Source organism: Equus asinus, chromosome 28 (genome assembly GCF_041296235.1).
Source record: "Equus asinus isolate D_3611 breed Donkey chromosome 28, EquAss-T2T_v2, whole genome shotgun sequence".
Classification (NCBI taxonomy): domain Eukaryota; kingdom Metazoa; phylum Chordata; class Mammalia; order Perissodactyla; family Equidae; genus Equus; species Equus asinus.
The window spans coordinates 9,926,140-9,947,873 of record NC_091817.1 but is presented as its reverse complement, the minus strand read 5'-3'; positions in this window follow the sequence as shown (position 1 = coordinate 9,947,873).

The window sequence follows — 21,734 nt, the reverse complement described above, 5'->3', positions numbered from 1 at the left end:
TGTTTCTTGTTTCCTTTGTTGCCCTTGCCCAGTCAGACATGCTTCTTCCAAATAGGCGGCTCAGACAGATGGCAAAGAGCACTCTGCCTAGGTCTTCTCCTACAAGGTTCACGGTTTCAAGTCTGCCATTCAAGGCTTTAATCCATTTCAGGTGGTGTGTGTGCCAGGTGTAACAGCATGGTGTACTCTCGTTGTGTTCCATGTGGCTGTGCAGGCTTCCCAGCACCGTTTATTGTAGAGACTCTCCTTTCTCCGCTGTCTCCACTTGGCTCCCTGGTCCAAAATGGGCTGTCCATGTAAGTTTGAGTTGGGCTCTGGGCTCTCAATTGTTTTGCATGGGTCTTCATGCCTGTTTTGGGGCCCAGACTGTGCCGTTTCGGTACCTAGCGCTTCGTCCTCTATGTTGAAATCAGAAATTGTGACACGTGCTGCTTTGTTCGTTTTCCTGAGGATTCCTTTGCCTAGTCAGGGTCTCGTGTTGCTGGCTAGAAACTTTAGGATTCTCTCTTCTTCTCTGTGGCAAATACTGCTGCAACTTTGACTGGGATTGCATGGAATCCAGAGATTCCTTACTGCGGTATGAACCTTTCAAGTGTGTTAATCCTTCCATTCCTAGATCCCTCGATATCTTTTTTTTTCTTGTGTCTTCTTGAGTTTCTTTCCCCAAAGGTTTGCTAGTTTTTGAATTAACATAGAATTCACCTGTTTTGCTAAGGTTATTCACAGAGATCCTATTCTTCGTAATGGCAAGCTCCTGTTTTTTTTTTTTTTTTTTCTTAGCTTCAGTTTTTCTATTCTTTGCAACTTTTAATTGGTTTTGTTTTGGCACAAGTGCATTGCTGTGCTCACATCTGCTGGCAATGCTCCTGTATTTGCTGTGGAAGTCTGGCCCTGTCCAACGTCCCTTCCCATCTGCCTCGACTCTACCTCGGACGCCTGCACCAGAACAACTGAAGCAGTGGTGAGGAGGCCCAAACCGAGGATTCCACCCAGCCCATACTGGCCCACAGACCCAGAAGGTGCGGACCTCACCACTGCACCACCGGCCGGCCACTTACATGTTCAGTGGCAACGTGCAGTTGAGTGCAATGGGAGTTAAATATACTAGTGAGCCCAACTCTAGCACTGTGTAGATGAGGCTAGGTTGTTTTTCGGGTCCATTGTGATGTCAGAGGATTTGTCATAATTGTGTCTCTGAGGTCCAGCATGCTTCATGGATACAGGTTTCAGAGCCTGCTTGGAGCAGTCTCATAACTCACCCTTCCCAGTTAGCCCATGCTTGACCTTCGCTGCCGTTTTTTGGCTTGTGACTTTCTCTGACTTTCAAACGTTCCAGCAGAGTCTGTCTAAAGACGGACATCATCTTTCATTGTGGATAATTCAGGTGTGATTTCTGTTCACCTTCCATTTTCTGGGTGCTCTTTTTCTTTTCCATAGTATACTCGTCATGGTCTTTCTCAGCTATCTCCCTTAGACATGCTTATCAGTCCGTTCTCCTTCATTCCAAGGGATTAGTTTGTATTTCTTTAATCGCTGTATGTTCTCTAGGGTGAGGTGTGAGTGCTTTCGTGACTCTTGGTTGTTGTCCTTGAATTTGCACCGGTCACTTGTAGGACTCTTGGCTATCCTAGCCTAGGTCAAACTAAGCACTGAGAACACGTGGTCATGTGGGTTGGTTTCACATCCTGAGATCAGAAACTCCAAATTCGAGGTGGTCCTGGCAACCCCCTTCACGGACACAATGTTTCCAAGACAACTTAGACAAATCGGATGAATTCCACTCTCCAGGAAAGATATTTTTCTGTCTCTTTTCCGGATTTGGGAAGTTTCGAACTTGACCCCTGATCCTTGAACGTTCCCCTAGATTCCGTCCAGATACGGGCTTACTTAATTTTTATAGGCTGTGCCATTTGTTTGCCCTACATCCTCTACCCTGGCCTGTTTATTTTTCTTGAAACACAACTGTAAAGTTCTAATTTTCGTGCAACTTCCTTACATATGGTGTCAAAACACATAATCAATAATCCTTCTACGGCAAGAGGTAGGGGGAGAGAATTTCGATGGAGGCAAACAGAGCACACTAGCCTGGGAGGGCAGCCTTCACGAAGGAACGAAGCCCTGTGGAAGAGGGTGCTTTTCAGCACCCTTGTAGAGCACTTCCAAACAAAGAGACATACCCCAAGCGTGACAGGGCTCCATTCCTTCAAGGCTTCCAAGACATCTCTTGGGACACATTACCATGTGCCCAGTGGGCCCACGTGACACCAGAGCTTCGGAAAAAGAGACTGACCTTCAAAGAATGCTATGGGCCTTGGAAAGGAGGCATCGATTCTTCTCTTCAATGTCCTCAAGACATCTTTCTTGACTTGGCATTATGCTTAAGGCACAAGGGCACTGTAGGTGTGATGAACCCCAAGTCCGGCCACTTGTTTCCAATGAAGTTGCAAGCTTGAATCAGCATGACCTCCCCATAGACTTGAATAGATGACAATGTTCTCCTCTCCGTGCCTGTCCCTCTATTCTCACTTGTGGCCTAGGGTTCCTTTCTTATCCCCTGCATCAGACTCTGTTTTATCTCTTCTAGTTTCTGTGCCTGCTTTCTGTTTGCCAAACCTGTTTCTGGGTATCTGTCCCTTTAATAGCCTAGCCTAGGCCAATCCTCAGACTGTAACCATGCGGCCACCCTGGGGGACATGTTCACCGTGATGTCATAAGCGACCTCAAAATTCGAAGTTGTCCTGACAACCTCCGTGCACACAGAGTTTCACAGCCATCTCAGACCAGTCTGACTCCTCACCCTGTCTAGGTAGGATAGTTTTCCTTTTTCTGCAATTGTTGTCAGTTTCTATCTTTCTCCTTGAACTTCGAAAGGGCTCCTACATTCTCTCTAGACACTGGTTTCACTCCTGTAAGATTATCCTGGGTTTTATCTCTTATATCTTGGGTAGATGGCAAAATGGGTGGACCTTACCCAGAAAAAGTCCTGGACTCCCTCACAAGTTGAAGTTGCCCAGGGAATGTTCTGATGCACAATGATGGTGTCATCTCGTGGCACTCTGCCAATTCCACCTTGGCAGGTCACAAGTTTTCCTTCCTTCTGCCTTTGGGAAGTGTACCAGATACTTCCATAGATTGTAATATTCTTATGGTTCCTTTTCTTGTGCGTATTGATAACGTATCCTCACAATTGCTGCTTATTTATGATCTCTGCCCGCACCATACCATGAAATCTATATTTCCTAACACTACTAATGTGATATGCACTCGTAATGTGAAACAGTGAGGCCCGGGCCGCCCAAGCGGAATGTGGGCACTTACCTGCTCCACCACAGGGCCGGCCCTGAATTGTACTTTTGGACCAACCTTTTGCCTGAACTTGGGAAGGCGTGGGCCTGTTTGGATTATTCGTGAAGGTGATTAGTAATAACATCATGGACGGTAACATTTTCCGTTCGTTCATGGGTTTAGGACTGATCATGTTCTCTTCGTAGTATTCCTCTTCACCTATTTGGAATGGTCTGCCTTTCTGTAGCATCTGTAAGCATTTGGAGGTGATTTTCCATCCTTGGAAGTTCACCTTCCGTAAACTCTTTCCGCCCCCAAAGCTTTATGACATCATTCTGGACCCCTTTTTGGATTTTTGATTTGAGGTGAATTTATAGCCATGACCCTGCATTAGAACGTACTATAACTTCCAGATTCACATCCTCATTGCTTTAGACTTCTGTGTAGCTTACATCATCTTCACCAGTGTAAGACTAATCACAGGCCCTCACCACACACTTGTGCCTAATCTTCTCTTTCACCCTCCGTCACCGCCCCTCTTTGCCTCTGGGAGCCCGCATACAAATGTTCAGTGCCACCTGTTGGTTAGTGCTTGCTTTTTCTTCTCCTTGTAAGTGAGATTCTATGCTATTTGAATTTCTCACTGGGGCTTGTTACACTTCCCCTAAAACCCTCACAGCCATTCTGGTGGTCACAAATGGCTGGATTGCATCATTTGTTCCGGCTGAGTGGTATACCATTGTGTGGCTATAGCCCATCTTCCTTCTCCAATCATCCCTTGCTGGACACCAGGGTGCTCTCCAAGTCTTGGATATCAGGAGTAAGACTGTGGTGAACACAGCCATACACATGTCTTTATGCGGTAGTCTTTCTGACTTTTTTGGATAAACAAGCGGCAGATTAATAGCTGGGTCATACGGGACATGGATACTTAAATTTCTGAGGCAGTTCCACACCTTTGGCATCGTGGCTGCACCGGGTTACACTCCCACCAGCAGTGCAGGAGGCTTCCCTTCTCTCCACCTCCTCTCTGACACTTGTTATTTCCTGTCTGCTTCCTTCTAGCCATGCTGACCACAGTGAGCTGCCATGTCCTTGCAGTTTGGATTTGCATTTTCCTGAGACTTAATGATGGTGAACAAGTTTTCATGCACCTACTGGCCCTCTTTCTGTCTTCTTCGGAGAAATCTCTGCTTCCATCTTTTGACCAGGTTTTCATTGGCTTGTTTTTTTTCTTGTGGAGACGTGCGAGTTGATTGTATCTTTGGGCTTTTCACCCCTTGTCCGATGTGTGGTTTGCAAACATCCTCTCCCAATTGTTGTGGTGTCTTAGTATTCAGTTGATGGTTTCCTTGACTGGCAGAAGTGTGTGCATTTGATGTGGTCCCGTTTGTTTCTTGTTTCCTTTGTTGCCCTTGCCCAGTCAGACATGCTTCTTCCAAATAGGCGGCTCAGACAGATGGCAAAGAGCACTCTGCCTAGGTCTTCTCCTACAAGGTTCACGGTTTCAAGTCTGCCATTCAAGGCTTTAATCCATTTCAGGTGGTGTGTGTGCCAGGTGTAACAGCATGGTGTACTCTCGTTGTGTTCCATGTGGCTGTGCAGGCTTCCCAGCACCGTTTATTGTAGAGACTCTCCTTTCTCCGCTGTCTCCACTTGGCTCCCTGGTCCAAAATGGGCTGTCCATGTAAGTTTGAGTTGGGCTCTGGGCTCTCAATTGTTTTGCATGGGTCTTCATGCCTGTTTTGGGGCCCAGACTGTGCCGTTTCGGTACCTAGCGCTTCGTCCTCTATGTTGAAATCAGAAATTGTGACACGTGCTGCTTTGTTCGTTTTCCTGAGGATTCCTTTGCCTAGTCAGGGTCTCGTGTTGCTGGCTAGAAACTTTAGGATTCTCTCTTCTTCTCTGTGGCAAATACTGCTGCAACTTTGACTGGGATTGCATGGAATCCAGAGATTCCTTACTGCGGTATGAACCTTTCAAGTGTGTTAATCCTTCCATTCCTAGATCCCTCGATATCTTTTTTTTTCTTGTGTCTTCTTGAGTTTCTTTCCCCAAAGGTTTGCTAGTTTTTGAATTAACATAGAATTCACCTGTTTTGCTAAGGTTATTCACAGAGATCCTATTCTTCGTAATGGCAAGCTCCTGTTTTTTTTTTTTTTTCCTTAGCTTCAGTTTTTCTATTCTTTGCAACTTTTAATTGGTTTTGTTTTGGCACAAGTGCATTGCTGTGCTCACATCTGCTGGCAATGCTCCTGTATTTGCTGTGGAAGTCTGGCCCTGTCCAACGTCCCTTCCCATCTGCCTCGACTCTACCTCGGACGCCTGCACCAGAACAACTGAAGCAGTGGTGAGGAGGCCCAAACCGAGGATTCCACCCAGCCCATACTGGGCCACAGACCCAGAAGGTGCGGACCTCACCACTGCACCACCGGCCGGCCACTTACATGTTCAGTGGCAACGTGCAGTTGAGTGCAATGGGAGTTAAATATACTAGTGAGCCCAACTCTAGCACTGTGTAGATGAGGCTAGGTTGTTTTTCGGGTCCATTGTGATGTCAGAGGATTTGTCATAATTGTGTCTCTGAGGTCCAGCATGCTTCATGGATACAGGTTTCAGAGCCTGCTTGGAGCAGTCTCATAACTCACCCTTCCCAGTTAGCCCATGCTTGACCTTCGCTGCCGTTTTTTGGCTTGTGACTTTCTCTGACTTTCAAACGTTCCAGCAGAGTCTGTCTAAAGACGGACATCATCTTTCATTGTGGATAATTCAGGTGTGATTTCTGTTCACCTTCCATTTTCTGGGTGCTCTTTTTCTTTTCCATAGTATACTCGTCATGGTCTTTCTCAGCTATCTCCCTTAGACATGCTTATCAGTCCGTTCTCCTTCATTCCAAGGGATTAGTTTGTATTTCTTTAATCGCTGTATGTTCTCTAGGGTGAGGTGTGAGTGCTTTCGTGACTCTTGGTTGTTGTCCTTGAATTTGCACCGGTCACTTGTAGGACTCTTGGCTATCCTAGCCTAGGTCAAACTAAGCACTGAGAACACGTGGTCATGTGGGTTGGTTTCACATCCTGAGATCAGAAACTCCAAATTCGAGGTGGTCCTGGCAACCCCCTTCACTGACACAATGTTTCCAAGACAACTTAGACAAATCGGATGAATTCCACTCTCCAGGAAAGATATTTTTCTGTCTCTTTTCCGGATTTGGGAAGTTTCGAACTTGACCCCTGATCCTTGAACGTTCCCCTAGATTCCGTCCAGATACGGGCTTACTTAATTTTTATAGGGTGTGCCATTTGTTTGCCCTACATCCTCTACCCTGGCCTGTTTATTTTTCTTGAAACACAACTGTAAAGTTCTAATTTTCGTGCAACTTCCTTACATATGGTGTCAAAACACATAATCAATAATCCTTCTACGGCAAGAGGTAGGGGGAGAGAATTTCGATGGAGGCAAACAGAGCACACTAGCCTGGGAGGGCAGCCTTCACGAAGGAACGAAGCCCTGTGGAAGAGGGTGCTTTTCAGCACCCTTGTAGAGCACTTCCAAACAAAGAGACATACCCCAAGCGTGACAGGGCTCCATTCCTTCAAGGCTTCCAAGACATCTCTTGGGACACATTACCATGTGCCCAGTGGGCCCACGTGACACCAGAGCTTCGGAAAAAGAGACTGACCTTCAAAGAATGCTATGGGCCTTGGAAAGGAGGCATCGATTCTTCTCTTCAATGTCCTCAAGACATCTTTCTTGACTTGGCATTATGCTTAAGGCACAAGGGCACTGTAGGTGTGATGAACCCCAAGTCCGGCCACTTGTTTCCAATGAAGTTGCAAGCTTGAATCAGCATGACCTCCCCATAGACTTGAATAGATGACAATGTTCTCCTCTCCGTGCCTGTCCCTCTATTCTCACTTGTGGCCTAGGGTTCCTTTCTTATCCCCTGCATCAGACTCTGTTTTATCTCTTCTAGTTTCTGTGCCTGCTTTCTGTTTGCCAAACCTGTTTCTGGGTATCTGTCCCTTTAATAGCCTAGCCTAGGCCAATCCTCAGACTGTAACCATGCGGCCACCCTGGGGGACATGTTCACCGTGATGTCATAAGCGACCTCAAAATTCGAAGTTGTCCTGACAACCTCCGTGCACACAGAGTTTCACAGCCATCTCAGACCAGTCTGACTCCTCACCCTGTCTAGGTAGGATAGTTTTCCTTTTTCTGCAATTGTTGTCAGTTTCTATCTTTCTCCTTGAACTTCGAAAGGGCTCCTACATTCTCTCTAGACACTGGTTTCACTCCTGTAAGATTATCCTGGGTTTTATCTCTTATATCTTGGGTAGATGGCAAAATGGGTGGACCTTACCCAGAAAAAGTCCTGGACTCCCTCACAAGTTGAAGTTGCCCAGGGAATGTTCTGATGCACAATGATGGTGTCATCTCGTGGCACTCTGCCAATTCCACCTTGGCAGGTCACAAGTTTTCCTTCCTTCTGCCTTTGGGAAGTGTACCAGATACTTCCATAGATTGTAATATTCTTATGGTTCCTTTTCTTGTGCGTATTGATAACGTATCCTCACAATTGCTGCTTATTTATGATCTCTGCCCGCACCATACCATGAAATCTATATTTCCTAACACTACTAATGTGATATGCACTCGTAATGTGAAACAGTGAGGCCCGGGCCGCCCAAGCGGAATGTGGGCACTTACCTGCTCCACCACAGGGCCGGCCCTGAATTGTACTTTTGGACCAACCTTTTGCCTGAACTTGGGAAGGCGTGGGCCTGTTTGGATTATTCGTGAAGGTGATTAGTAATAACATCATGGACGGTAACATTTTCCGTTCGTTCATGGGTTTAGGACTGATCATGTTCTCTTCGTAGTATTCCTCTTCACCTATTTGGAATGGTCTGCCTTTCTGTAGCATCTGTAAGCATTTGGAGGTGATTTTCCATCCTTGGAAGTTCACCTTCCGTAAACTCTTTCCGCCCCCAAAGCTTTATGACATCATTCTGGACCCCTTTTTGGATTTTTGATTTGAGGTGAATTTATAGCCATGACCCTGCATTAGAACGTACTATAACTTCCAGATTCACATCCTCATTGCTTTAGACTTCTGTGTAGCTTACATCATCTTCACCAGTGTAAGACTAATCACAGGCCCTCACCACACACTTGTGCCTAATCTTCTCTTTCACCCTCCGTCACCGCCCCTCTTTGCCTCTGGGAGCCCGCATACAAATGTTCAGTGCCACCTGTTGGTTAGTGCTTGCTTTTTCTTCTCCTTGTAAGTGAGATTCTATGCTATTTGAATTTCTCACTGGGGCTTGTTACACTTCCCCTAAAACCCTCACAGCCATTCTGGTGGTCACAAATGGCTGGATTGCATCATTTGTTCCGGCTGAGTGGTATACCATTGTGTGGCTATAGCCCATCTTCCTTCTCCAATCATCCCTTGCTGGACACCAGGGTGCTCTCCAAGTCTTGGATATCAGGAGTAAGACTGTGGTGAACACAGCCATGCACATGTCTTTATGCGGTAGTCTTTCTGACTTTTTTGGATAAACAAGCGGCAGATTAATAGCTGGGTCATACGGGACATGGATACTTAAATTTCTGAGGCAGTTCCACACCTTTGGCATCGTGGCTGCACCGGGTTACACTCCCACCAGCAGTGCAGGAGGCTTCCCTTCTCTCCACCTCCTCTCTGACACTTGTTATTTCCTGTCTGCTTCCTTCTAGCCATGCTGACCACAGTGAGCTGCCATGTCCTTGCAGTTTGGATTTGCATTTTCCTGAGACTTAATGATGGTGAACAAGTTTTCATGCACCTACTGGCCCTCTTTCTGTCTTCTTCGGAGAAATCTCTGCTTCCATCTTTTGACCAGGTTTTCATTGGCTTGTTTTTTTTCTTGTGGAGACGTGCGAGTTGATTGTATCTTTGGGCTTTTCACCCCTTGTCCGATGTGTGGTTTGCAAACATCCTCTCCCAATTGTTGTGGTGTCTTAGTATTCAGTTGATGGTTTCCTTGACTGGCAGAAGTGTGTGCATTTGATGTGGTCCCGTTTGTTTCTTGTTTCCTTTGTTGCCCTTGCCCAGTCAGACATGCTTCTTCCAAATAGGCGGCTCAGACAGATGGCAAAGAGCACTCTGCCTAGGTCTTCTCCTACAAGGTTCACGGTTTCAAGTCTGCCATTCAAGGCTTTAATCCATTTCAGGTGGTGTGTGTGCCAGGTGTAACAGCATGGTGTACTCTCGTTGTGTTCCATGTGGCTGTGCAGGCTTCCCAGCACCGTTTATTGTAGAGACTCTCCTTTCTCCGCTGTCTCCACTTGGCTCCCTGGTCCAAAATGGGCTGTCCATGTAAGTTTGAGTTGGGCTCTGGGCTCTCAATTGTTTTGCATGGGTCTTCATGCCTGTTTTGGGGCCCAGACTGTGCCGTTTCGGTACCTAGCGCTTCGTCCTCTATGTTGAAATCAGAAATTGTGACACGTGCTGCTTTGTTCGTTTTCCTGAGGATTCCTTTGCCTAGTCAGGGTCTCGTGTTGCTGGCTAGAAACTTTAGGATTCTCTCTTCTTCTCTGTGGCAAATACTGCTGCAACTTTGACTGGGATTGCATGGAATCCAGAGATTCCTTACTGCGGTATGAACCTTTCAAGTGTGTTAATCCTTCCATTCCTAGATCCCTCGATATCTTTTTTTTTCTTGTGTCTTCTTGAGTTTCTTTCCCCAAAGGTTTGCTAGTTTTTGAATTAACATAGAATTCACCTGTTTTGCTAAGGTTATTCACAGAGATCCTATTCTTCGTAATGGCAAGCTCCTGTTTTTTTTTTTTTTTCCTTAGCTTCAGTTTTTCTATTCTTTGCAACTTTTAATTGGTTTTGTTTTGGCACAAGTGCATTGCTGTGCTCACATCTGCTGGCAATGCTCCTGTATTTGCTGTGGAAGTCTGGCCCTGTCCAACGTCCCTTCCCATCTGCCTCGACTCTACCTCGGACGCCTGCACCAGAACAACTGAAGCAGTGGTGAGGAGGCCCAAACCGAGGATTCCACCCAGCCCATACTGGGCCACAGACCCAGAAGGTGCGGACCTCACCACTGCACCACCGGCCGGCCACTTACATGTTCAGTGGCAACGTGCAGTTGAGTGCAATGGGAGTTAAATATACTAGTGAGCCCAACTCTAGCACTGTGTAGATGAGGCTAGGTTGTTTTTCGGGTCCATTGTGATGTCAGAGGATTTGTCATAATTGTGTCTCTGAGGTCCAGCATGCTTCATGGATACAGGTTTCAGAGCCTGCTTGGAGCAGTCTCATAACTCACCCTTCCCAGTTAGCCCATGCTTGACCTTCGCTGCCGTTTTTTGGCTTGTGACTTTCTCTGACTTTCAAACGTTCCAGCAGAGTCTGTCTAAAGACGGACATCATCTTTCATTGTGGATAATTCAGGTGTGATTTCTGTTCACCTTCCATTTTCTGGGTGCTCTTTTTCTTTTCCATAGTATACTCGTCATGGTCTTTCTCAGCTATCTCCCTTAGACATGCTTATCAGTCCGTTCTCCTTCATTCCAAGGGATTAGTTTGTATTTCTTTAATCGCTGTATGTTCTCTAGGGTGAGGTGTGAGTGCTTTCGTGACTCTTGGTTGTTGTCCTTGAATTTGCACCGGTCACTTGTAGGACTCTTGGCTATCCTAGCCTAGGTCAAACTAAGCACTGAGAACACGTGGTCATGTGGGTTGGTTTGACATCCTGAGATCAGAAACTCCAAATTCGAGGTGGTCCTGGCAACCCCCTTCACGGACACAATGTTTCCAAGACAACTTAGACAACTCGGATGAATTCCACTCTCCAGGAAAGATATTTTTCTGTCTCTTTTCCGGATTTGGGAAGTTTCGAACTTGACCCCTGATCCTTGAACGTTCCCCTAGATTCCGTCCAGATACGGGCTTACTTAATTTTTATAGGCTGTGCCATTTGTTTGCCCTACATCCTCTACCCTGGCCTGTTTATTTTTCTTGAAACACAACTGTAAAGTTCTAATTTTCGTGCAACTTCCTTACATATGGTGTCAAAACACATAATCAATAATCCTTCTACGGCAAGAGGTAGGGGGAGAGAATTTCGATGGAGGCAAACAGAGCACACTAGCCTGGGAGGGCAGCCTTCACGAAGGAACGAAGCCCTGTGGAAGAGGGTGCTTTTCAGCACCCTTGTAGAGCACTTCCAAACAAAGAGACATACCCCAAGCGTGACAGGGCTCCATTCCTTCAAGGCTTCCAAGACATCTCTTGGGACACATTACCATGTGCCCAGTGGGCCCACGTGACACCAGAGCTTCGGAAAAAGAGACTGACCTTCAAAGAATGCTATGGGCCTTGGAAAGGAGGCATCGATTCTTCTCTTCAATGTCCTCAAGACATCTTTCTTGACTTGGCATTATGCTTAAGGCACAAGGGCACTGTAGGTGTGATGAACCCCAAGTCCGGCCACTTGTTTCCAATGAAGTTGCAAGCTTGAATCAGCATGACCTCCCCATAGACTTGAATAGATGACAATGTTCTCCTCTCCGTGCCTGTCCCTCTATTCTCACTTGTGGCCTAGGGTTCCTTTCTTATCCCTTGCATCAGACTCTGTTTTATCTCTTCTAGTTTCTGTGCCTGCTTTCTGTTTGCCAAACCTGTTTCTGGGTATCTGTCCCTTTAATAGCCTAGCCTAGGCCAATCCTCAGACTGTAACCATGCGGCCACCCTGGGGGACATGTTCACCGTGATGTCATAAGCGACCTCAAAATTCGAAGTTGTCCTGACAACCTCCGTGCACACAGAGTTTCACAGCCATCTCAGACCAGTCTGACTCCTCACCCTGTCTAGGTAGGATAGTTTTCCTTTTTCTGCAATTGTTGTCAGTTTCTATCTTTCTCCTTGAACTTCGAAAGGGCTCCTACATTCTCTCTAGACACTGGTTTCACTCCTGTAAGATTATCCTGGGTTTTATCTCTTATATCTTGGGTAGATGGCAAAATGGGTGGACCTTACCCAGAAAAAGTCCTGGACTCCCTCACAAGTTGAAGTTGCCCAGGGAATGTTCTGATGCACAATGATGGTGTCATCTCGTGGCACTCTGCCAATTCCACCTTGGCAGGTCACAAGTTTTCCTTCCTTCTGCCTTTGGGAAGTGTACCAGATACTTCCATAGATTGTAATATTCTTATGGTTCCTTTTCTTGTGCGTATTGATAACGTATCCTCACAATTGCTGCTTATTTATGATCTCTGCCCGCACCAAACCATGAAATCTATATTTCCTAACACTACTAATGTGATATGCACTCGTAATGTGAAACAGTGAGGCCCGGGCCGCCCAAGCGGAATGTGGGCACTTACCTGCTCCACCACAGGGCCGGCCCTGAATTGTACTTTTGGACCAACCTTTTGCCTGAACTTGGGAAGACGTGGGCCTGTTTGGATTATTCGTGAAGGTGATGAGTAATAACATCATGGACGGTAACATTTTCCGTTCGTTCATGGGTTTAGGACTGATCATGTTCTCTTCGTAGTATTCCTCTTCACCTATTTGGAATGGTCTGCCTTTCTGTAGCATCTGTAAGCATTCGGGGGTGATTTTCCATCCTTGGAAGTTCACCTTCTGTAAACTCTTTCCGCCCCCAAAGCTTTATGACATCATTCTGGACCCCTTTTTGGATTTTTGATTTGAGGTGAATTTATAGCCATGACCCTGCATTAGAACGTACTATAACTTCCAGATTCACATCCTCATTGCTTTAGACTTCTGTGTAGCTTACATCATCTTCACCAGTGTAAGACTAATCACAGGCCCTCACCACACACTTGTGCCTAATCTTCTCTTTCACCCTCCGTCACCGCCCCTCTTTGCCTCTGGGAGCCCGCATACAAATGTTCAGTGCCACCTGTTGGTTAGTGCTTGCTTTTTCTTCTCCTTGTAAGTGAGATTCTATGCTATTTGAATTTCTCACTGGGGCTTGTTACACTTCCCCTAAAACCCTCACAGCCATTCTGGTGGTCACAAATGGCTGGATTGCATCATTTGTTCCGGCTGAGTGGTATACCATTGTGTGGCTATAGCCCATCTTCCTTCTCCAATCATCCCTTGCTGGACACCAGGGTGCTCTCCAAGTCTTGGATATCAGGAGTAAGACTGTGGTGAACACAGCCATGCACATGTCTTTATGCGGTAGTCTTTCTGACTTTTTTGGATAAACAAGCGGCAGATTAATAGCTGGGTCATACGGGACATGGATACTTAAATTTCTGAGGCAGTTCCACACCTTTGGCATCGTGGCTGCACCGGGTTACACTCCCACCAGCAGTGCAGGAGGCTTCCCTTCTCTCCACCTCCTCTCTGACACTTGTTATTTCCTGTCTGCTTCCTTCTAGCCATGCTGACCACAGTGAGCTGCCATGTCCTTGCAGTTTGGATTTGCATTTTCCTGAGACTTAATGATGGTGAACAAGTTTTCATGCACCTACTGGCCCTCTTTCTGTCTTCTTCGGAGAAATCTCTGCTTCCATCTTTTGACCAGGTTTTCATTGGCTTGTTTTTTTTCTTGTGGAGACGTGCGAGTTGATTGTATCTTTGGGCTTTTCACCCCTTGTCCGATGTGTGGTTTGCAAACATCCTCTCCCAATTGTTGTGGTGTCTTAGTATTCAGTTGATGGTTTCCTTGACTGGCAGAAGTGTGTGCATTTGATGTGGTCCCGTTTGTTTCTTGTTTCCTTTGTTGCCCTTGCCCAGTCAGACATGCTTCTTCCAAATAGGCGGCTCAGACAGATGGCAAAGAGCACTCTGCCTAGGTCTTCTCCTACAAGGTTCACGGTTTCAAGTCTGCCATTCAAGGCTTTAATCCATTTCAGGTGGTGTGTGTGCCAGGTGTAACAGCATGGTGTACTCTCGTTGTGTTCCATGTGGCTGTGCAGGCTTCCCAGCACCGTTTATTGTAGAGACTCTCCTTTCTCCGCTGTCTCCACTTGGCTCCCTGGTCCAAAATGGGCTGTCCATGTAAGTTTGAGTTGGGCTCTGGGCTCTCAATTGTTTTGCATGGGTCTTCATGCCTGTTTTGGGGCCCAGACTGTGCCGTTTCGGTACCTAGCGCTTCGTCCTCTATGTTGAAATCAGAAATTGTGACACGTGCTGCTTTGTTCGTTTTCCTGAGGATTCCTTTGCCTAGTCAGGGTCTCGTGTTGCTGGCTAGAAACTTTAGGATTCTCTCTTCTTCTCTGTGGCAAATACTGCTGCAACTTTGACTGGGATTGCATGGAATCCAGAGATTCCTTACTGCGGTATGAACCTTTCAAGTGTGTTAATCCTTCCATTCCTAGATCCCTCGATATCTTTTTTTTTCTTGTGTCTTCTTGAGTTTCTTTCCCCAAAGGTTTGCTAGTTTTTGAATTAACATAGAATTCACCTGTTTTGCCATGGTTATTCACAGAGATCCTATTCTTCGTAATGGCAAGCTCCTGTTTTTTTTTTTTTTTTTTCCTTAGCTTCAGTTTTTCTATTCTTTGCAACTTTTAATTGGTTTTGTTTTGGCACAAGTGCATTGCTGTGCTCACATCTGCTGGCAATGCTCCTGTATTTGCTGTGGAAGTCTGGCCCTGTCCAACGTCCCTTCCCATCTGCCTCGACTCTACCTCGGACGCCTGCACCAGAACAACTGAAGCAGTGGTGAGGAGGCCCAAACCGAGGATTCCACCCAGCCCATACTGGGCCACAGACCCAGAAGGTGCGGACCTCACCACTGCACCACCGGCCGGCCACTTACGTGTTCAGTGGCAACGTGCAGTTGAGTGCAATGGGAGTTAAATATACTAGTGAGCCCAACTCTAGCACTGTGTAGATGAGGCTAGGTTGTTTTTCGGGTCCATTGTGATGTCAGAGGATTTGTCATAATTGTGTCTCTGAGGTCCAGCATGCTTCATGGATACAGGTTTCAGAGCCTGCTTGGAGCAGTCTCATAACTCACCCTTCCCAGTTAGCCCATGCTTGACCTTCGCTGCCGTTTTTTGGCTTGTGAATTTCTCTGACTTTCAAACGTTCCAGTAGAGTCTGTCTAAAGATGGACATCATCTTTCATTGTGGATAATTCAGGTGTGATTTCTGTTCACCTTCCATTTTCTGGGTGCTCTTTTTCTTTTCCATACTATACTCGTCATGGTCTTTCTCAGCTATCTCCCTTAGACATGCTTATCAGTCCGTTCTCCTTCATTCCAAGGGATTAGTTTGTATTTCTTTAATCGCTGTATGTTCTCTAGGGTGAGGTGTGAGGGCTTTCGTGACTCTTGGATGTTGTCATTGAATTTGCACCGGTCACTTGTAGGACTCTTGGCTATCCTAGCCTAGGTCAAACTAAGCACTGAGAACACGTGGTCATGTGGGTTGGTTTCACATCCTGAGATCAGAAACTCCAAATTCGAGGTGGTCCTGGCAACCCCCTTCACGGACACAATGTTTCCAAGACAACTTAGACAAATCGGATGAATTCCACTCTCCAGGAAAGATATTTTTCTGTCTCTTTTCCGGATTTGGGAAGTTTCGAACTTGACCCCTGATCCTTGAACGTTCCCCTAGATTCCGTCCAGATACGGGCTTACTTAATTTTTATAGGCTGTGCCATTTGTTTGCCCTACATCCTCTACCCTGGCCTGTTTATTTTTCTTGAAACACAACTGTAAAGTTCTAATTTTCGTGCAACTTCCTTACATATGGTGTCAAAACACATAATCAATAATCCTTCTACGGCAAGAGGTAGGGGGAGAGAATTTCGATGGAGGCAAACAGAGCACACTAGCCTGGGAGGGCAGCCTTCACGAAGGAACGAAGCCCTGTGGAAGAGGGTGCTTTTCAGCACCCTTGTAGAGCACTTCCAAACAAAGAGACATACCCCAAGCGTGACAGGGCTCCATTCCTTCAAGGCTTCCAAGACATCTCTTGGGACACATTACCATGTGCCCAGTGGGCCCACGTGACACCAGAGCTTCGGAAAAAGAGACTGACCTTCAAAGAATGCTATGGGCCTTGGAAAGGAGGCATCGATTCTTCTCTTCAATGTCCTCAAGACATCTTTCTTGACTTGGCATTATGCTTAAGGCACAAGGGCACTGTAGGTGTGATGAACCCCAAGTCCGGCCACTTGTTTCCAATGAAGTTGCAAGCTTGAATCAGCATGACCTCCCCATAGACTTGAATAGATGACAATGTTCTCCTCTCCGTGCCTGTCCCTCTATTCTCACTTGTGGCCTAGGGTTCCTTTCTTATCCCTTGCATCAGACTCTGTTTTATCTCTTCTAGTTTCTGTGCCTGCTTTCTGTTTGCCAAACCTGTTTCTGGGTATCTGTCCCTTTAATAGCCTAGCCTAGGCCAATCCTCAGACTGTAACCATGCGGCCACCCTGGGGGACATGTTCACCGTGATGTCATAAGCGACCTCAAAATTCGAAGTTGTCCTGACAACCTCCGTGCACACAGAGTTTCACAGCCATCTCAGACCAGTCTGACTCCTCACCCTGTCTAGGTAGGATAGTTTTCCTTTTTCTGCAATTGTTGTCAGTTTCTATCTTTCTCCTTGAACTTCGAAAGGGCTCCTACATTCTCTCTAGACACTGGTTTCACTCCTGTAAGATTATCCTGGGTTTTATCTCTTATATCTTGGGTAGATGGCAAAATGGGTGGACCTTACCCAGAAAAAGTCCTGGACTCCCTCACAAGTTGAAGTTGCCCAGGGAATGTTCTGATGCACAATGATGGTGTCATCTCGTGGCACTCTGCCAATTCCACCTTGGCAGGTCACAAGTTTTCCTTCCTTCTGCCTTTGGGAAGTGTACCAGATACTTCCATAGATTGTAATATTCTTATGGTTCCTTTTCTTGTGCGTATTGATAACGTATCCTCACAATTGCTGCTTATTTATGATCTCTGCCCGCACCAAACCATGAAATCTATATTTCCTAACACTACTAATGTGATATGCACTCGTAATGTGAAACAGTGAGGCCCGGGCCGCCCAAGCGGAATGTGGGCACTTACCTGCTCCACCACAGGGCCGGCCCTGAATTGTACTTTTGGACCAACCTTTTGCCTGAACTTGGGAAGACGTGGGCCTGTTTGGATTATTCGTGAAGGTGATGAGTAATAACATCATGGACGGTAACATTTTCCGTTCGTTCATGGGTTTAGGACTGATCATGTTCTCTTCGTAGTATTCCTCTTCACCTATTTGGAATGGTCTGCCTTTCTGTAGCATCTGTAAGCATTCGGGGGTGATTTTCCATCCTTGGAAGTTCACCTTCTGTAAACTCTTTCCGCCCCCAAAGCTTTATGACATCATTCTGGACCCCTTTTTGGATTTTTGATTTGAGGTGAATTTATAGCCATGACCCTGCATTAGAACGTACTATAACTTCCAGATTCACATCCTCATTGCTTTAGACTTCTGTGTAGCTTACATCATCTTCACCAGTGTAAGACTAATCACAGGCCCTCACCACACACTTGTGCCTAATCTTCTCTTTCACCCTCCGTCACCGCCCCTCTTTGCCTCTGGGAGCCCGCATACAAATGTTCAGTGCCACCTGTTGGTTAGTGCTTGCTTTTTCTTCTCCTTGTAAGTGAGATTCTATGCTATTTGAATTTCTCACTGGGGCTTGTTACACTTCCCCTAAAACCCTCACAGCCATTCTGGTGGTCACAAATGGCTGGATTGCATCATTTGTTCCGGCTGAGTGGTATACCATTGTGTGGCTATAGCCCATCTTCCTTCTCCAATCATCCCTTGCTGGACACCAGGGTGCTCTCCAAGTCTTGGATATCAGGAGTAAGACTGTGGTGAACACAGCCATGCACATGTCTTTATGCGGTAGTCTTTCTGACTTTTTTGGATAAACAAGCGGCAGATTAATAGCTGGGTCATACGGGACATGGATACTTAAATTTCTGAGGCAGTTCCACACCTTTGGCATCGTGGCTGCACCGGGTTACACTCCCACCAGCAGTGCAGGAGGCTTCCCTTCTCTCCACCTCCTCTCTGACACTTGTTATTTCCTGTCTGCTTCCTTCTAGCCATGCTGACCACAGTGAGCTGCCATGTCCTTGCAGTTTGGATTTGCATTTTCCTGAGACTTAATGATGGTGAACAAGTTTTCATGCACCTACTGGCCCTCTTTCTGTCTTCTTCGGAGAAATCTCTGCTTCCATCTTTTGACCAGGTTTTCATTGGCTTGTTTTTTTTCTTGTGGAGACGTGCGAGTTGATTGTATCTTTGGGCTTTTCACCCCTTGTCCGATGTGTGGTTTGCAAACATCCTCTCCCAATTGTTGTGGTGTCTTAGTATTCAGTTGATGGTTTCCTTGACTGGCAGAAGTGTGTGCATTTGATGTGGTCCCGTTTGTTTCTTGTTTCCTTTGTTGCCCTTGCCCAGTCAGACATGCTTCTTCCAAATAGGCGGCTCAGACAGATGGCAAAGAGCACTCTGCCTAGGTCTTCTCCTACAAGGTTCACGGTTTCAAGTCTGCCATTCAAGGCTTTAATCCATTTCAGGTGGTGTGTGTGCCAGGTGTAACAGCATGGTGTACTCTCGTTGTGTTCCATGTGGCTGTGCAGGCTTCCCAGCACCGTTTATTGTAGAGACTCTCCTTTCTCCGCTGTCTCCACTTGGCTCCCTGGTCCAAAATGGGCTGTCCATGTAAGTTTGAGTTGGGCTCTGGGCTCTCAATTGTTTTGCATGGGTCTTCATGCCTGTTTTGGGGCCCAGACTGTGCCGTTTCGGTACCTAGCGCTTCGTCCTCTATGTTGAAATCAGAAATTGTGACACGTGCTGCTTTGTTCGTTTTCCTGAGGATTCCTTTGCCTAGTCAGGGTCTCGTGTTGCTGGCTAGAAACTTTAGGATTCTCTCTTCTTCTCTGTGGCAAATACTGCTGCAACTTTGACTGGGATTGCATGGAATCCAGAGATTCCTTACTGCGGTATGAACCTTTCAAGTGTGTTAATCCTTCCATTCCTAGATCCCTCGATATCTTTTTTTTTCTTGTGTCTTCTTGAGTTTCTTTCCCCAAAGGTTTGCTAGTTTTTGAATTAACATAGAATTCACCTGTTTTGCCATGGTTATTCACAGAGATCCTATTCTTCGTAATGGCAAGCTCCTTTTTTTTTTTTTTTTTTTTCCTTAGCTTCAGTTTTTCTATTCTTTGCAACTTTTAATTGGTTTTGTTTTGGCACAAGTGCATTGCTGTGCTCACATCTGCTGGCAATGCTCCTGTATTTGCTGTGGAAGTCTGGCCCTGTCCAACGTCCCTTCCCATCTGCCTCGACTCTACCTCGGACGCCTGCACCAGAACAACTGAAGCAGTGGTGAGGAGGCCCAAACCGAGGATTCCACCCAGCCCATACTGGGCCACAGACCCAGAAGGTGCGGACCTCACCACTGCACCACCGGCCGGCCACTTACGTGTTCAGTGGCAACGTGCAGTTGAGTGCAATGGGAGTTAAATATACTAGTGAGCCCAACTCTAGCACTGTGTAGATGAGGCTAGGTTGTTTTTCGGGTCCATTGTGATGTCAGAGGATTTGTCATAATTGTGTCTCTGAGGTCCAGCATGCTTCATGGATACAGGTTTCAGAGCCTGCTTGGAGCAGTCTCATAACTCACCCTTCCCAGTTAGCCCATGCTTGACCTTCGCTGCCGTTTTTTGGCTTGTGAATTTCTCTGACTTTCAAACGTTCCAGTAGAGTCTGTCTAAAGATGGACATCATCTTTCATTGTGGATAATTCAGGTGTGATTTCTGTTCACCTTCCATTTTCTGGGTGCTCTTTTTCTTTTCCATACTATACTCGTCATGGTCTTTCTCAGCTATCTCCCTTAGACATGCTTATCAGTCCGTTCTCCTTCATTCCAAGGGATTAGTTTGTATTTCTTTAATCGCTGTATGTTCTCTAGGGTGAGGTGTGAGGGCTTTCGTGACTCTTGGATGTTGTCATTGAATTTGCACCGGTCACTTGTAGGACTCTTGGCTATCCTAGCCTAGGTCAAACTAAGCACTGAGAACACGTGGTCATGTGGGTTGGTTTGACATCCTGAGATCAGAAACTCCAAATTCGAGGTGGTCCTGGCAACCCCCTTCACGGACACAATGTTTCCAAGACAACTTAGACAAATCGGATGAATTCCACTCTCCAGGAAAGATATTTTTCTGTCTCTTTTCCGGATTTGGGAAGTTTCGAACTTGACCCCTGATCCTTGAACGTTCCCCTAGATTCCGTCCAGATACGGGCTTACTTAATTTTTATAGGCTGTGCCATTTGTTTGCCCTACATCCTCTACCCTGGCCTGTTTATTTTTCTTGAAACACAACTGTAAAGTTCTAATTTTCGTGCAACTTCCTTACATATGGTGTCAAAACACATAATCAATAATCCTTCTACGGCAAGAGGTAGGGGGAGAGAATTTCGATGGAGGCAAACAGAGCACACTAGCCTGGGAGGGCAGCCTTCACGAAGGAACGAAGCCCTGTGGAAGAGGGTGCTTTTCAGCACCCTTGTAGAGCACTTCCAAACAAAGAGACATACCCCAAGCGTGACAGGGCTCCATTCCTTCAAGGCTTCCAAGACATCTCTTGGGACACATTACCATGTGCCCAGTGGGCCCACGTGACACCAGAGCTTCGGAAAAAGAGACTGACCTTCAAAGAATGCTATGGGCCTTGGAAAGGAGGCATCGATTCTTCTCTTCAATGTCCTCAAGACATCTTTCTTGACTTGGCATTATGCTTAAGGCACAAGGGCACTGTAGGTGTGATGAACCCCAAGTCCGGCCACTTGTTTCCAATGAAGTTGCAAGCTTGAATCAGCATGACCTCCCCATAGACTTGAATAGATGACAATGTTCTCCTCTCCGTGCCTGTCCCTCTATTCTCACTTGTGGCCTAGGGTTCCTTTCTTATCCCTTGCATCAGACTCTGTTTTATCTCTTCTAGTTTCTGTGCCTGCTTTCTGTTTGCCAAACCTGTTTCTGGGTATCTGTCCCTTTAATAGCCTAGCCTAGGCCAATCCTCAGACTGTAACCATGCGGCCACCCTGGGGGACATGTTCACCGTGATGTCATAAGCGACCTCAAAATTCGAAGTTGTCCTGACAACCTCCGTGCACACAGAGTTTCACAGCCATCTCAGACCAGTCTGACTCCTCACCCTGTCTAGGTAGGATAGTTTTCCTTTTTCTGCAATTGTTGTCAGTTTCTATCTTTCTCCTTGAACTTCGAAAGGGCTCCTACATTCTCTCTAGACACTGGTTTCACTCCTGTAAGATTATCCTGGGTTTTATCTCTTATATCTTGGGTAGATGGCAAAATGGGTGGACCTTACCCAGAAAAAGTCCTGGACTCCCTCACAAGTTGAAGTTGCCCAGGGAATGTTCTGATGCACA